The sequence below is a fragment of the Mus musculus genome, chromosome 14 (assembly GCF_000001635.26).
Source record: "Mus musculus strain C57BL/6J chromosome 14, GRCm38.p6 C57BL/6J".
Classification (NCBI taxonomy): domain Eukaryota; kingdom Metazoa; phylum Chordata; class Mammalia; order Rodentia; family Muridae; genus Mus; species Mus musculus.
Window position 1 is genome coordinate 32,350,412 of NC_000080.6, and position 16,941 is coordinate 32,367,352.

At 46.6% G+C, this 16,941-nt stretch overlaps 1 long non-coding RNA gene across 1 annotated transcript; it reads right to left on the reverse strand.

Moving 5' to 3' along the window:
- Positions 1-316: 316 nt before the first annotated feature.
- Gm52134 lies at positions 317-2,866 on the reverse strand. The gene is made up of 3 exons (XR_003951182.1): positions 2,723-2,866; positions 2,518-2,631; positions 317-535 (listed from the first exon to the last, which is right to left on the reverse strand). It is a non-coding gene; the product is annotated as a predicted gene, 52134 (long non-coding RNA).
- Positions 2,867-16,941: the final 14,075 nt, after the last annotated feature.

Sequence of the window (16,941 nt, forward strand, 5' to 3'; positions counted from 1 at the left end):
CCATTCAATGGTGTGTAAGTCATCAAAGAAGAAATGAAAGCCTGAGATCTGAAAGAAAATGAACAGTTATGAAAATCTGGGATACAGCGAAGGCAGTGGTGGAGTCAAGTTTATAACTAAATATCTACATAAAACAAAACAAAAGCCAGGTGTGAGTGGTGCGTGCCTTTAATCCCAGCACCCTGGAGCCAGAGATGCGGAAAGTCTGAGTTCCAGGACAGTTTGGGCTACAAGGAGAAACGCTGTCTGAAAAAACGAACAAACCAACCCTCATGATGCACCTTAAGGCACTGGAAAGAACCATTTCCCAGAGCAATAGGGTTGGCAAAAAGGAAGACCAGGGTATAAATAAATGAAATAGGGATGGAAAAGGGTACAATGAATCAAAAAAGCAAATAATTGGTTCTTAGAGAAACGAGATTGGCAAATAAAAGAAATACCCAAATTGATGCTATCAGAGATGAATAGGGACACATTAAGGAAACACAGAGACTTTTAAAGACATACCTTAAAGTTTCACATGCCACCAGCTAAACTAGAAAATAAAAAGAAACATGGATTTCTAGGTGATAATGATCTAATAAAGCAATATGAAGTACATCATTAAAACTGACATAACAAGCAATAAAGTAGAAGAAAAAAATCCCCCAAATAAAAAAGAGTCTAGTTCTGCCACTCTCTGCCTAGGCTCAGGGACTGACCTAATCAGGTAGGGCAAGAGAATGAAGAAAGGACAGACACACGGAAAAGCTGGGATGTGCTGTGTGCTGTGCTGTGCTCACTCTTACAGAGGCCACTAACACACCAGCAATCCAGAAACAGCATTTATTTTACATTTCTGAATCAAGAAAGTGGGGTTATGGTAAACAGCTGAGTGATAGGTGGGGTTATGGTAAACAGATGAAGAGGGGTGGGGTTATAGTAAACAGATGAATGAAGAGGTGGGGTTATGGTAAAAAGCTGGGTGAGGGGTGGGGTTATGCTAGACAGCTGGACGAGGGGTGGGGTTATGGTAAACAGCAGGGCGAGGGGTGGGGTTATGGTAAACAGATGAAGAGGGGTGGGGTTATGGTAAACAGCAGGGCGAGGGGTGGGGTTATGGTAAACAGATGAAGTGGGGTGGGGTTATGGTAAACAGATGAAGTGGGGTGGGGTTATGGTAAACAGATGAAGAGGGGTGGGGTTATGGTAAACAGATGAAGAGGGGTGGGGTTATGGTAAACAGATGAAGAGGGGTGGGGTTATGGTAAACAGCAGGGCGAGGGGTGGGGTTATGGTAAACAGCAGGGCGAGGGATAGGGTTGTAGTACACAGCTGAATGAGGAGATGGAAGAGCAGTTTCAGGTTGTAACCATATTGGAAGAGGAAGCTGTAGTTGACAGTTTCTGTACACACTGAATATTTACACTTGGACCGGAGAAAAGCTTTGCTATGCCTCTGAGCCTTAACTGGGGTAGGCTTTGCCATTCTCACTGGTCAAATCATTGGGGGTCTTTGATATGGCTTTGCCTTCCCTCCTCTACTTAGGTCATCTGAGAGCTGAGTGCAAAATTCTACCAGACTATTAAAAAAGATCACAATGCCCTGGTTATTCTGTAAATAGAAAAGGAACACTTCTAAATTTTTCTTATGAAGCCCTCAGTGTCCTGCTACCCAGGCAAATAAGAGTTGTAGGCTGATCTCCCCATATGGATATAGGTGCAAACATCCTTAATAAAATATTTGCAAACCTAATTCAAGTACACATCAAAAAGATCATGATGGTTTCATTTCAGACATACAGGTATGTTCAACATAACTAGATCAGTAAATATAATTCATCACATAAATGGCCTCGTGTTGAAAACTTGACTACATCTGGAATCAACCAAGCCTCTGGGCATGCCTGTGGGGACATTTTCTTAATTAGATCCACCCTAAATCTGGGACACACCTTCTGGTGGAAGCTCACATGAAAGGAGATGAAGGACGGAAGCTTTTTGCTTTTGGTCTGCTTCCCTCACTCTCACTGCAAATTCATCTACCCTGTCCCTGAGGCATGCCTTTGCCGGTAGTAGAGTCTACTTCTTTAGGATCTCAATAGAGACTCAAGACCAGCCGAGGCATCCAACTTCACAGACTGAATAACTACTAGATACTTGGCCTTTCTGTTCGGAGACAGCCACTGTTGGACTAGCCAGACCACAGACTGTAAGCCACTCTAAAAAATAATACATATGCATATATATTATCTAGTACACACACACACACATGCACTTATACCTTCGTATTCATTCTACCAGTTCTATTCCTCCAGAGAACCTTGACTGACACAGATTCAAGGTTAGGAAACCACATAATCATCTCAATAGATGATGCAGACAAGGCCTTGGACAAAACCCAGCATCCTGACCTATAGATGCAGACAAGGCCTTGGACAAAACCCAGCATGCTGACCTTTGGTGGTGAGAGCAGCATCTATAAACCCAGCTCCACAGAGAACCACCGCCGCGTCCTTGCACGGCTCCAGGAACTGACCTGACTGGACCGTGAGACGGGGAAGACACAGAGGAATGTAGAGAAACGCTGGAATAAGGTGGACTTGGGCTTCTGATGGAGAAGCGCAGCTCCCCCGAAGAATCAGCATGCTTACTACATACATTGAACAGAAAGGTGGGGGTTGTTTCATGTAGTTAAATCAAGGACACGGGATTCATGCCATAGCTGAGTCGAGCAGGTTTACCTAATCTCCATAGGAGCAGCTTCTGTGGGAGAGCAGTCTTCAGGATATAAATGTCCCAGGCAGAGAAAGCTTTGGTGTCCATTTCCCTCACGTGCTATCAGCATTCAGACTTGAATCAAGAGGGGAGGCTTTGCCGTTGCTCTCTGAACCTCATCCCAGGGAGAAGGCTTTGCCACTCCCACGGGGCTGAGGCAGTGCAGTAATTAAACATAGGTGTGTCCACATCAAGAGCACGCATTGACTCAAGACATCATCCACTCCCAACAAACCAAGACAGAAGCCTGCCCTTGCAACCACATTCCTGAAGGCTCAATAAGAGATGTGACCAGCCTCTGTGACATGACTGACCTATGAAAGCATGCCCACTGGTGGAACCAAATCGGTGACCCAGGTTTGAGCAGGTTCACACAGAGGCAGGAACTACACTTGCAAACTCATCACTAAAGGACCACCTGTAGGTGTCGAGTAGCATCAGCAGTGACCCGCAGAGGGTGGTCCACAGCCGAGAGAAGCATGGGAGACCTCTCGAGGGTGTAACAGGCACCCGAGAGCTGGAGCAGGAACACCAAGAGAGCCAAGATGGGAAGAGCCAGAGCACATGCATACCCTGCACCCCACTCAGCTCCCTCCCCTCAAGTTTACTTTTCCTTATTTAATTCTCAGTGCCAATGTCACGAGTCAGCTTTGTCCTGCTCTGCTTGGAAGTTTGCACAGCACCTTCTGGAATTACAAAAGCTGGTCCTCAGGCAAGACGTTTTGGAGCAGATCTAGCTGGTTTTCTCCAAGCCCTGTGTCTGAATGCATGGTTCTTCAGCCACGGGGACTTACCTTCAGCCTCTGGGAGGCAACCAAAGGCAGCTGCAATGGATTCTGGTGTTTTGGGAGTCTCTTGGACACCCTTGGCCAATAACTCAGAGTAGTTTCTCAAATTGGTACTGGGGTCATTGTTAGATAGGATATGACTCGTGGGGGAAATATTGTCTTATAGATCCATTAAAACTGCACGTTATATACACAAATACATGTATTATATGTAATTTTAAGTGAATGTAAAAATACTATGATTCCTTCTGGCTTTTTTCAAACATCCTTAGGGTTATTTATTCTATCTCCTTCCTTCCGTATTGGCTCCCTGGACTGGCTAGTTTTGTGTCAACTTGACACAGCTGGAGTTACCACAGAGAAATGAGCTTCAGTTGGGGAAATGCCTCCATGAGATCCAGCTGTAAGGCATTTTCTCAATTAGTGATCAAGGGGGAAAGGACCCTTGTGGGTGGGACCATCTCTGGGCTGGTGGTCTTGGTTCTATAAGAGAGCAGGCTGAGCAAGCCAGGGGAAGCAAGCCAGTAAGGAACATCCCTCCATGGCCTCTGCATCAGCTCCTGCTTCCTGACCTGCTTGAGTTCCAGTCCTGACTTCCTTTGGTGATCAACAGCAATGTGGAAAGTGTAAGCTGAATAAACCCTTTCCTCCCCAACTTGCTTCTTGGTCCTGATGTTTGTGCAGAAATAGAAACCCTGACTAAGACACTCCCCTCCCCAATTATATCCACCCCCTTTTCATTTCTCCCTTCACATGAGAGGCTTTGGAGAAAGAAGAAGTAGAGTGGGAAATGATGTAATTATAGTTTAATTTGAAAAATGCAAATAAAAACATACATAAAATTACAGTTAAATAAATTACATAAAATTTCCCTGAATTGATTTTTAAGTTTAGTTTCATCCAAGTGACAGTTCCATAGACACATATATGTCTCTGTGTGTGTATTTACATATACATATATGTTTATAATACGTTTAAGAAGTCACAAAACAATTGATTCCTATTGTTTTAAAAATATCACCTTTGGCTTTTTGTTTCTGTTCACCATGAGTTGAAAAATCTCTTCTAGGAGAATTCCAGGGCCAAGAAGCAGGAGTGGGTGGGTTGGGGAGCGGGGGGGGGGGGTATAGGGGACTTTTGGGATAGCATTTGAAATGTAAATGAAGAAAATATCTAATAAAAATTGTTTAAAAAATCTTAATTCAGTCACACACACACACAAAAAAAGAAAGAGAAAGAAAGAAAAAAAGAAAGAAAAGAAAAGAAAAGAAAAAAGAAAAGAAAAATCTCTTCTAGGGCTGGAGAGATGGCTCAATGGTTAAGAGCACTGGATGCTCCTCTAGAGGACACAGGTTCAATTCCTGGCACCCTCAGGACAGTTCACAATTGTCTGTAACTTCAGTTCCAGGGGGTCCATGGCACCAGGTATGCATGTGGTACACATATGTATGCATGCAGGCAAAATACCCATACACATAAAATAAATAAATCTTTTAAAAAAGATTCTTCTTTCCCCTCCCTTCCCCTCCCTTCCCCTCCCTTGTTCCTATAGAACTCTACTCTCCCTTTTGTTTCTTTGACTCTCTCTGCTCTTCTCAGCGTTCTGCTCTTTTGCGCTCTGTCTCTGTCTTTGTGTCTCTCTGTCTCTGTGTCTCTCTGCCTCTGTGTCTCTGTCTCTGTCTTTCTCTCTCAACACCCCCTCCCCACCTGCCCTCTGAGCACACTGGCCATGTTTAGTCTGCTCCTGTCACTCCCTGCTCTGTGCTCTTCCAGATGCCTCTGACTGAATAAAATCCATAGCCTCCAACCTCACACTGTGGAGTGGTCATGTCCTTGTTTCAGTCACAGGCTAGGACAGTAACTAAGCAAATGAACAATTAAAAACAAACTCCAAATCATCAAGAGAACAGACAGCAACCACACCTTTCAGTAACTAACTATTAATGGTCTCAACTTCCTAATCAAAGGACAGAAATTAACAGGATTGAGAAACAAGATCCCCCTCAGCAGTTGAGAGCACTGGCTGCCCTTCTAGAGGACTCAGACTTGATTCCCAGCACTTACATGGCTGCTAACAGCCAATAAATAAGAACAGATGATTTCAACAACCCACTCTCACATACATTGACGTGTGTGACTACCGCTGCATAAAAAGGCAGAACCATATGTCACCCCAAAGGTCATCTGTACCCACCACCATTGACTGAGTGTACTCACTATCCACTCACTACCCCTGACCCCAGCAAACTAATCCATCTCCATTCATATGGGCCTGTAATTTGTTTTATGAATGGAATCACCCTCTTAGCCACCTTTTGATATCAGTGTTCCACACCCATCCTCCATTCAGCAATATGCCCTTACCTCTAAGAGGTACTTCATTTCTAGGGATAAGTTTCATTGTAAGTGCTGAAGCGGAAGGCTACATGTTGGACACTGATTGTGGAAATGTTTTTGGCTTTAAATTGGGGTCACTAGTGTCTTGGGTTTTTTTATTATTAATATTATAATAAAGCACCATGACTTAAAGCATCATTTCATCTTACAGTTCTCAAGTCAGAGTACATCCCTGAGAGATGCCAGGGCAGGAACTCAAGGCAGAAACCTGGAGGCAGGAGCTGGTGCAGAGGCCATGAAGGAGTGCTGCTTATAGGCTGTCTCTCTATGGCATGATCAGCCTGCTTTCTTATACTACCCAAGACTAGCAGCCCAGGAGCGACACCTCCCATAGTGGGCTGGGCCCTCCCACATCAATCATTAATTCAGAAGATGCACTACAGACTTAACGACCAGCCAGTCCTATAGAAGCATGTCCTCAACCGAGAGTCCCCTTCACAAATGATTCTAGCTTGTATCAAGTTGAACACTTGTCTGTTCCCTAGTTGTCACTCAGAGACTGACTTGTATATATTTTGTAACTTTGGTAATTAAATTCCCTGAAAAGTACGGGGGAAAGGCTTCCAGCTAACAGTGGAACAGAAGTTTCTTGTATTGAGAAGAGACGTGAACATTATTGAAGAGGCTGTGGCTGTAGGGCTCCTGCTGCAGAAAGGATAGCCCAGACCTTTCTCCATACCTGGGAGCCTCATACAGCAACCTGTGGCTCCTCACCGCCCTGCCCTACATGGAAGTAAAGCCCACCCAAGGTGTCTGGATCCCCACATTAAAGCCAGATTCAGGACCCCATCTGCTACCCATGGGCAGCTGTCAGTGCCTCTGAACTCTGCCAGAAAATGGACTCCTTGAGGTAGGGAGGCGAAGCTCTCTGATGGATGACCCAGGGGTCCATAGGGCTTCCTCCTTTCACCATCTGGCCTGCTGGGTCTCAGGATTCAGCCCATGGTAGGGAGGGAACAGTGAGCGTTTTCTGTGTGTGATTATGGTCACGGTAAAGACAGGTGTGCATTTGGTTCTGCTACAACACTTATAACTCATTCTGATGTTTTAGGGGAAAAGATATTCTTAAAAAGGACATAGGTACAGACACCGGTAAACCCATGGACCACCTATCTTGATCAAATCCTGATTTCTTGTTTTACTTTTTTTCATTTTTAATGTTTTTGATATTTAATTTTTTGAGTGTTTCATACCTAAATAAATACACCATATTTACATAATTTAAAACCTTCCAACTCTCCTCTCCCTCTCTCTCTCCCCCTCTCTCTCCCTCTCTCTCTCTCCCTCTCTCTCTCTCTCTCTGTCTCTGTCTCTGTCTCTGTCTCTATTTCTGTCTCTCTCTCTCTCACACACACACCCTACTGAGTGGTGCCCATATGTACTCATGTTGACATTTATGTTAAGAAAATAAAGTGCAACACCTAGAGTTGAGGTTCTGTTATTTTTTTCATATTGAATTTTAAGAGTTGTTTGTAAATGTTGGAATCTGACAAATCATCTTCCCACTGTGCTTACCCAATATTTAGTTAAATAAATACAGCCTAAGGGCTGGGCTTCTGCATGTAAAGCAGCCATATACCCACCCCCCACTCCCAGCTACCACCTCTAAGGCCCTTTTGCCAAGTACCAGACAACTAGAATAACCATGGTGCCCCCGAAATATTCCCTGCCTGTCACAACTATGCACAGGAGCCTGACTAAGCCTGCTGACTCCCCTGGTCCTTCTTGTTGACCACACAGGCCTCTACTCACCCCATGGCCTGCTTCTAAGGATCCAGAGGGTAACAAACATCTTCTTTCCCTTTCCCCTTTCCCTTTCCCTTTCCCTTTTCCCCTTTCCCCTTTCCCTTTCCCTTTCCCTTTCCCTTTCCCTTTCCCTTTCCCTTTCCCTTTCCCTTTTCCCTTTCCCCTTTTCCCTTTTTCCCTTTCCTTTTCTCTTTCCTTTCCTTTCCTTTCCTTTCCTTTCCTTTCCTTTCTTTTCCTTTCTTTTTTTTTTGAGACAGGTGTGTGTGTGTGTGTGTGTGTGTGTGTGTGTGTGTGTGTGTGTGTGCTTATTGTCCTGGAACTCACTCTGTAGACCAGGCTGGCCTCAAACTCAGAGATCTGCCTGCCTCTGCTTCTCTGCCTCTCTGCCTCTCTGCCTCTCTGCCTCTACAGTGCTGGGATTAAAGGCATGCTCCACCACTGCCCCACAATATCCTTGTGAAAGTCATTTCTACCTCTGTCTTTACTGATTTGCCAATGAAAGCTAATCAGCCAATGGCTGGGCAGAAGAGAGAATGGGGCTGGACTTCCACCAGTGAGGGGAGGGAGAGAGAAAGAGAGAGGAGGAAGAGAGAAAGTTGCCACAAGTGAAGGGCCAGGAGAAACATCATGGAAAAACAACTGAAACGGAGAAAGGCAGATCAATACTATAAATGCAAGTATCATGGGTATTTTGCCTGGGAGGTAGCCAGAGTAGCTTAGAGGACTAGAATAGGTTAATGACTACACAGTTATTGTTCAATAAAGCCTGATTAAATAAATCTTATAGTCTGTCTAGTTTATTTGGGAGCTAGTTGGGATAGAGAAAAGATTATCATCTTTTAAAAAATGCATTTACAGGGACTAATTTTGTAGACCAAGCTACCTTAGAACAAAAAGATCCATCTGCCTCTATTTCCCAAGTGCAGGGATTAAAGGCATGTACCACCACTATCTGGCCTAATTTTATTTTGTAATGACTGTTATTTTGCAAACCTCTTACAACAGTAAGTAATTTGGGAGTATAGTGTGCTGGTTAGTTTTATGAACTTGACACAAACCTAGACATATCTGGAAGAGGGTGTCTCAGATGAAGAAATGCTTCCACCAGACAGGCCTGTGGGCAAGACTATGGATATTTTCTTCATTAATGATTGATATGGGAGGGTCCAGAGCACATTCTAAGCAGGTAGTCCTGAGTTTTATAAGAAAGCAGGCTGATCAAGCCATACAGAGCAAGCCTGTAAATAGCACCCCTCCACGGTCTGCTTCAGTTCCTGCCTTCAGGTTCCTGTCTTGAGTTCCTGCCCTTCGTGATGAACTACACTGCAAACCAAACTAAACCCTTCCCTCCCCATTGGTTTTAATCATGGTATTTTATCAACAGAGAAGCAAACTCAGACTTATTGTTCTACACACCCAACTTTATCTGAAATGAGTGCATCCTCACATTGTTGCATTTGTTAACTTCCTTCTGCGTTCTCTTTTTCCCTATATTTTGGAGGTCTGACTTGTTTGGAGTTGGATGTTTTAGTTTGTTTGACCTCTCTCTCCTGCCTTGATCATTGGGTTTCTATTTTAATGGTTGTCTGCTCTCTATAGGAGTAAGCCTTATACAGTAGCCCCTTGTTTTAGTTAGGGTCCCTATTGCTGTGATGAAACACCATGACCAAAGCAACCCGGGGAGGGGAGGGCTTATTTCACTCACAGTTCCATATAAGAGTTCACCATCTGAGGAAGTGAGGGCAGGACCTCACACAGGGCAGGAACCTGGAGACAGAAGCTGCTGCTATAGAGGCCGTAGAGGGGTGTTGCTTACTGGCTCGCTCAGCTTTCTTTCTATAAAACCCAGGACCAGCAACCCAGGGGTGTCTCCATCCACAATGGGTCATCCTCCATCACTTATTAAGAACATGCCCTACAGGGTTGTCTGCAGCCTGATCTAACTGAGACTGTTCTCACTTGAGGCTCCCTCCTCTCAGAAGACTTAACTTGTGTCACCATGACATAAAGCTATACAGAACATCCTCCTTTCCCCATGGGATCCATCTGACGATCTCCAGCAGATGCCTGGAAACTTGGATGATACCAAACCCTGAATACACTGTGTTTTTCCATATCTACACATAACTATGTTAAAGATTCATTTATAAATTAGGCACAGTAGTAAATTAGCAACATTGACTAGCCATAGACCTTAGCAAGCCCAGCATAGGATATTTGTTATTTATTGTTGTTGTTGTAGCTGCTGCTGCTGCTGCTCCTCCTCCTCCTTCTCCTCATCCCCTCCTCCTCTTCTTCCTCCTAAGGACCCTTGCCTTGTTGTTTAAAGGAAGCCTTTTGTATTTCTCTTTGGAAAACCTGCTTTTCCAAGCCTCACCAGTCTTAATAACCTTTGGAGATGTTATTAAGTGTAATAAAAGTCACGATGCAGACACTGAATGCTCAGTTAGCCCAATCACCAAGATGGCTTACAGAGACAGGGGAGGCTGTGTAATGTAGATTTGCTAGACCGAGGTGTGAGTCATAGCCACTGTGACAGAGCCCAAAGTGGTAGAGTTCATCGTGTTACTGAGAATTCTGCTACAAACCAACTACTTATATCTGAAAATTTCCACCTAATATTTTTCTGATAGCTGGTGACCACAAAAACCAAATCCATCAATGTTCCTGGTTTCAGACTTCCTCTGAGGAATTTGGAATGTGGCCAAGGATAAGGATCACTGCAATAGAGTTTGGGTTCTATTCTATGGAGATGCAAATCCTAGACCAGACAGATGCCTTGAAGGGCTCCAGTTATCTGGGGTTCTTTGTCCAGACTGCCCTTTAGGTCCAGAGGCTCAAAGAAGCTGCTGCTGCAGGTGTCCAGGCAGACTTTGCTTTGTCCCCTCCCTGGCTTGCTCAGCCTGCTCTCTTATAGAACCCAAGACTACCAGCCCAGGGATGGTCCCATCCACAAGGGGCCTTTCCCCCTTGATCACTAATTGTGAAAATGCCTTACAGTTGGATCTCATGGAGGCATTTCCTCAACTGAAGCTCCTTTTTCTATGATAACTCCAGGTGTATCAAGTTGACACAAAACTAGACAGTACATCCCCATTTCTTGGCTGATGGATACTCAGCACCTGACAGTAAGCATTGCTGGCAACCCTGCATCTGACACAGACTATTCTCAGTTCTGTTCCTGGAGTAGCCAAACTTGTTGCTCTAGTTCTAGCGCTCACACATCATGGTTCCTGTGCTCCAGTGCTCCCATGCAGTCTCTTCTGTGCTCCAGTGCTCCCATGCTGTGTCTTCTGTGCTCCAGTGCTCCCATGCTGTGGCTTCTGTGCTCCAGTGCTCCCATGCTGTGACTTCTGTGCTCCAGTGCTCCCATGCTGTGACTTCTGTGCTCCAGTGCTCCCTTGCTGTGACTTCTGTGCTCCAGCGCTCCCATGCTGTGACTTCTGTGCTCCAATACTCCCATGCTGTGTCTTCTGTGCTCCAGCGCTCCCATGCTGTGACTTCTGTGCTCCAGTACTCCCATGCTGTGTCTTCTGTGCTCCAGTGCTCCCATGCTGTGTCATCTGTGCTCCAGTGCTCCCATGCTGTGACTTCTGTGCTCCAGTGCTCCCATGCTGTGACTTCTGTGCTCCAGTGCTCCCATGCTGTGGCTTCTGTGCTCCAGTGCTCCCATGCTGTGACTTCTGTGCTCCACTGCTCCCATGCTGTGACTTCTGTGCTCCAGTGCTCCCATGCTGTGTCTTCTGTGCTCCAGTGCTCCCATGCTGTGTCTTCTGTGCTCCAGTGCTCCCATGCTGTGACTTCTGTGCTCCAGTGCTCCCATGCTGTGACTTCTGTGCTCCAATACTCCCATGCTGTGACTTCTGTGCTCCAGTGCTCCCATTCTGTGACTTCTGTGCTCCAGTGCTACCATGCTGTGACTTCTGTGCTCCAGCGCTCCCATGCTGTGACTTCTGTGTTCCAGTGCTCCCATGCTGTGACTTCTGTGCTCCAATACTCCCATGCTGTGTCTTCTGTGCTCCAGTGCTCCCATGCTGTGACTTCTGTGCTCCAGTGCTCCCTTGCTGTGACTTCTGTGCTCCAATGCTCCCATGCTGTGACTTCTGTGCTCCAGTGCTCCCATGCTGTGTCTTCTGTGCTCCAGTGCTCCCATGCTGTGGCTTCTGTGCTCCAGTGCTCCCATGCAGTCTCTTCTGTGCTCCAATGCTCCCATGCTGTGGCTTCTGTGCTCCAGCGCTCCCATGCTGTGACTTCTGTGCTCCAATGCTCCCATGCTGTGACTTCTGTGCTCCAGTGCTCCCATGCAGTCTCTTCTGTGCTCCAATGCTCCCATGCTGTGGCTTCTGTGCTCCAGCGCTCCCATGTTGTGACTTCTGTGCTCCAATGCTCCCATGCTGTGACTTCTGTGCTCCAATGCTCCCATGCTGTGACTTCTGTGCTCCAGTGCTCCCATGCTGTGACTTCTGTGCTCCAGTGCTCCCATGCAGTCTCTTCTGTGCTCCAATGCTCCCATGCTGTGACTTCTGTGCTCCAGTGCTCCCATGCTGTGACTTCTGTGCTCCAGTGCTCCCATGCAGTCTCTTCTGTGCTCCAATGCTCCCATGCTGTGACTTCTGTGCTCCAGTGCTCCCATGCTGTGACTTCTGTGCTCCAGTGCTCCCATGCAGTCTCTTCTGTGCTCCAATGCTCCCATGCTGTGACTTCTGTGCTCCAGTGCTCCCATGCTGTGACTTCTGTGCTCCAGCCCTCCCATGCTGTGGCTTCTGTGCTCCAGTGCTCCCATGCAGTCTCTTCTGTGCTCCAGTGCTCCCATGCTGTGTCTTCTGTGCTCCAGTGCTCCCATGCTGTGGCTTCTGTGCTCCAGTGCTCCCATGCAGTCTCTTCTGTGCTCCAATGCTCCCATGCTGTGGCTTCTGTGCTCCAGCGCTCCCATGCTGTGACTTCTGTGCTCCAATGCTCCCATGCTGTGACTTCTGTGCTCCAGTGCTCCCATGCAGTCTCTTCTGTGCTCCAATGCTCCCATGCTGTGACTTCTGTGCTCCAGTGCTCCCATGCTGTGACTTCTGTGCTCCAGCCCTCCCATGCTGTGACTTCTGTGCTCCAGTGCTCCCATGCAGTCTCTTCTGTGCTCCAATGCTCCCATGCTGTGACTTCTGTGCTCCAGTGCTCCCATGCTGTGACTTCTGTGCTCCAGCCCTCCCATGCTGTGACTTCTGTGCTCCAGTGCTCCCGTGCTGTGGCTTCTGTGCTCCAGTGCTCCCATGCAGTCTCTTCTGTGCTCCAGTGCTCCCTTGCTGTGTCTTCTGTGCTCCAGTGCTCCCATGCTGTGACTTCTGTGCTCCAGCGCTCCCGTGCTGTGGCTTCTGGACCATCTAAGATCTTCCCCTTTAGTCTTGTTTCTGATCTTGGGATGTTTATCATTTTTGGGGGAACTGACTGTATGTTACAGGATTCCTCTCTTAAAGTTGTACCTGCCTTTGTGATGTATGGAAGCAGAGCAGTGTGCTGAAGTATGATGCCTTCTTGCAGAGTGTCTCAGGGTGCGTTCATTCCTGGTGGGCCACAGACATAACCTGTAGGATTTGCATGTGAGCAGAATGGATCGGAACATTTTTGCTGCCAGTGCTGACAGCAAGCCTGCTCCATGTTTGGATCCCGAGATGAATTCCTGGGTTTTCTATTTTCTTTCTATTTGTCACCGACTCTTAAGAGTCATAGCATTTCTTGGCCCAGCCATCTTTCCTGGGGTAACTTGACTGACAGTTTTCCTAAGACTATATGTGGTACAAACAATTCAAGCTTATCCCCAAATAGCTTAGAAATAAATGAGACTCAGGTCATGGTTATTATTACTACTACTATTATTATTATTATTATTATTGGCTTTGACAATGACTGGAGGGTAACCCCTAATCTACTCCTCTAACTGGTGACCTGGCTCCTTCCCCAGTGGTGTACCCCAGACACTTGCTGTTTCTACTGGCCATGTGCTCTCAGCCCATTTTCCCTCATGGCACCTTCCTCCCCATCTCTTTCTTTGGTCATTCCTTCCTCCAACCAGGTCACCCCAAATTCACTTACCTCTAATCCCTCCAGGAAAGGGCTGTAGCCAATTTTATTTAACCACTAGTTTTAAATCACAAGGTTTGCACAGCAAAAGCTAGTAAACACGTGTATAGAATTTAGCAATACATAGCAATAGACCAAACCTCCGTATGATATGCAGGGAGTGGTTGAAGGACCCAAACAAAGCTGGTTGTGCCTTCTAGAAGAAGGGGATGTGGGTGTTGGTCAGAACAGCCGCAGATGGCTCTGTTGCCAGAGGCAGAATGAAGACAATGACAATACCCAGTAGTCACCAGTGTTTTCAAATTCTTACTGTGTGTCTGCTCTGGTTTGGGGCCCTTCTGCCTAGCTCGGTTCCTCGGCCTCATCCACCCTTGGAGATTTGCTTTACTTGGGTGCTTTTGATTAAGAGGCCGAAGGTCACAGAGTAGTTACTTTCCTGGCGTCACACCCAGAATCACCACTGACATCCCTGTCTGGGGGGGGGGGTGGGGGTGGGTGGGGGGGGGAGGTGCTTAAGGCTGTTCTGTTACACTAAAGGGGGTATTCCAGAGGAACTCAGTGACTGCTCAATGCCCGGCCGGGTAGATCAGTGTGGATCCACCTAGAGCTCATCTGGAGGTCTCCTTCTGTGGGGAGCGGGAGAATAGGAGCCAGTTTCCTTTTGAACAACTTCCCAGTGTTATCAGAGGGAATTCTCAAAATTTGGAGGTAAGAGAGGAACTATGTTGCAAATTATCCCCCTCCACAGGCTGTTTGCACCTCTCTGTCTAGCTGAGGTGTAAAATGAAAATCCCTTGTAGTTAGTTCCTTCTCAGAATGTCAGACCCAGACAGAGGAGGCTGCAGAGGGCAGAGGCCAGGCTTCAGTGCTGGGATCCTCAACGGTAGGCTGAGCAGACAAAAACAAAGAGGGGACAATGGAACCGTCCTCCATTCCCGCTGATAACTTCACTGGTGATTTGAATCATACAGTCTAGGCTACTTAAAAAAAGGTAGGTGGGGTGGGGCAGGTGTGGTGCTGCAGGCCTTTAATCCTAGAACTCAAGAGGCAGAGGCTAGTGGATTTCTATAAGTTCAAGGCCAGCCTGGTCTATGTATGAAGCTCCAGGATAGCCACAGCTCCATAGTTTCAACAAATACATATATTTGTGCTTCTATGGAGGAACTCAAGGAGGGCAGTGTTATTACTGCTCCATTTTATAGGCGAGAAAACGGAGAAATAAGAGGCTGGATAAATTTTCAGTCATCTAGAGAGGTGGTATTCGGCATCTCTACCTGGAGCCATGCAGATTGGGTGATCAACAGTTAAGGGTGTGAGCTTCTCTTTTTTTCTGGCTCACCATCCCATCAAAAGACAAAACATGAACAACCTCTGAAACATTTCCCAGACACAGGTGTGACCAGATGGTTTTGCTCTGGAAAGGGATTTGGGGACTATCATGTAGCCTGTTGACATGTGTGTTTTGAACATGATGGTGGCCATCCGTGGTGGATGGGGCCAGCTCATCTCTGATCAAGTCTGGAAAATAGCAACAATCACTGTGACAAACTGAACCAAGTACTGGGCAAGGGCTCTGCTTTCCCAAGCACATCACAGTGACAAATTGTTTTCTCTCAGGGAGAAAGCCCCACAGCACCTTTGTTCCCTTGCTAACACCTCCACATCAAATTGGGAGAGTCCAAGTACTTTCAGCTGTCCTGATTGTGTTCTCCGTCACTCACTAGCCCCCTGCTCACCCAAGCCATCTTCCTAGCTCCAGCTGGGTTACAGAGACCTGAGTTCGAGGCTTGACTCTGCATCTAGCCAATCCTGGCTTCAGTCGACTCTGCCTCTGGCAGGCAGAGGGCTGTGAGAAGTTTTAGCATATTCAGAAGATTCAATATTGAATGTGGTCATCACAAAGAAATGAGGAATGCAGGTCCTGAGCAACATTTTACTGTGCCCCCAATAGACACATAACTGTTATCTCTAACCAATGGAATCCACATGGTAAGGCTTGAAGGCCCGAGAGATGGCTCAGCAGTTTAGAGCACTTGCTGCTCTTACAAAGGACCCAGCTTCTGTTCCCAGCACCCACATGGCAGCTAATAACTGTCTGTAACTACAGTTCCAGAGGATCTGATGCTCTCTTCTGGCATCTATGGGCACTGCACACACACACACACACACACACACACACACACACACACACACACACACACACGTAAAATACTGATATACAGAAAATAAAAATAGATAAATCTTTAAAACACTCGCTGTGAGTGTAGCAGAGAAACTCTGTCTTTCCTCCCCAAGGAATCAGAAATTCTGCTTGGTACATGGGGGTCTCTGGGTGGGTTGGCTGATTGGAAGATGTCCCACTTAGGGGAGGATCAGTAGCCAGTGATGTGGAATGTGTGGGTGATTCAAGTCCAAGACTTGAATGGGACATGCTAGGAGCTGTAGGAAGCTGTTGGCTCCTGTGTGAGAGGTGTGTTAGCCCTCCAGCATCTTGCTGAGTACTCGCAGTGTTACGTTTGGAAGTGGTTCTAGGGAAAATCGTATTGGTTCCAATGGGCAGGATCTAATTAATTCAAGATGCCTAAGAAAATGCGGTCCTATGAGATGTCCTACTCTGATTGGCCAGGCATGAGTCAGTAGCAGCGGCAGGGTGGCATGGAGTCCCATAGACCAAGGGGAGGAGAGGTGAATTCTTAAAACAACAGGACTATTGCTTTAAAAAAGTCAAAGAGAGACAGCCACTGCCCTCCACTGTGGCTGAAGCATCTTGAGAGTGAAGTCTCCACGTATCTCAGTCAGAGCTCTTCCAGACACCAGGACCTGAGGGAAAGTTTCTCCGAAGAAGTCAACTGCTCCCCCAAAGGAGATGCCAAGTAACTGTCAGGAACAATTTGTACTTTGCACTTCCATGGCGACATTTAGATACTCCCCAACACTCTTTATACAGCGAGACTGCCACACTGCCCCCATGGGGTGTGAGTGGTGCCTGCTCAGTTTCAGCACTTTGCAACAGATGCTTGCAACATTTTTGTCTTAGTTAGCTATTGTTGTGACCATTAGTTTCCATTTTTGTCACTGTGACCAAATACCTGACAATGAGCAACTTAAGGGAAGATTGCTTTGGCTTCTGGTTTGAGGGCTACAGTGGATCATGGTAGCAAAGGCACGGGGACCAGACTGGGATG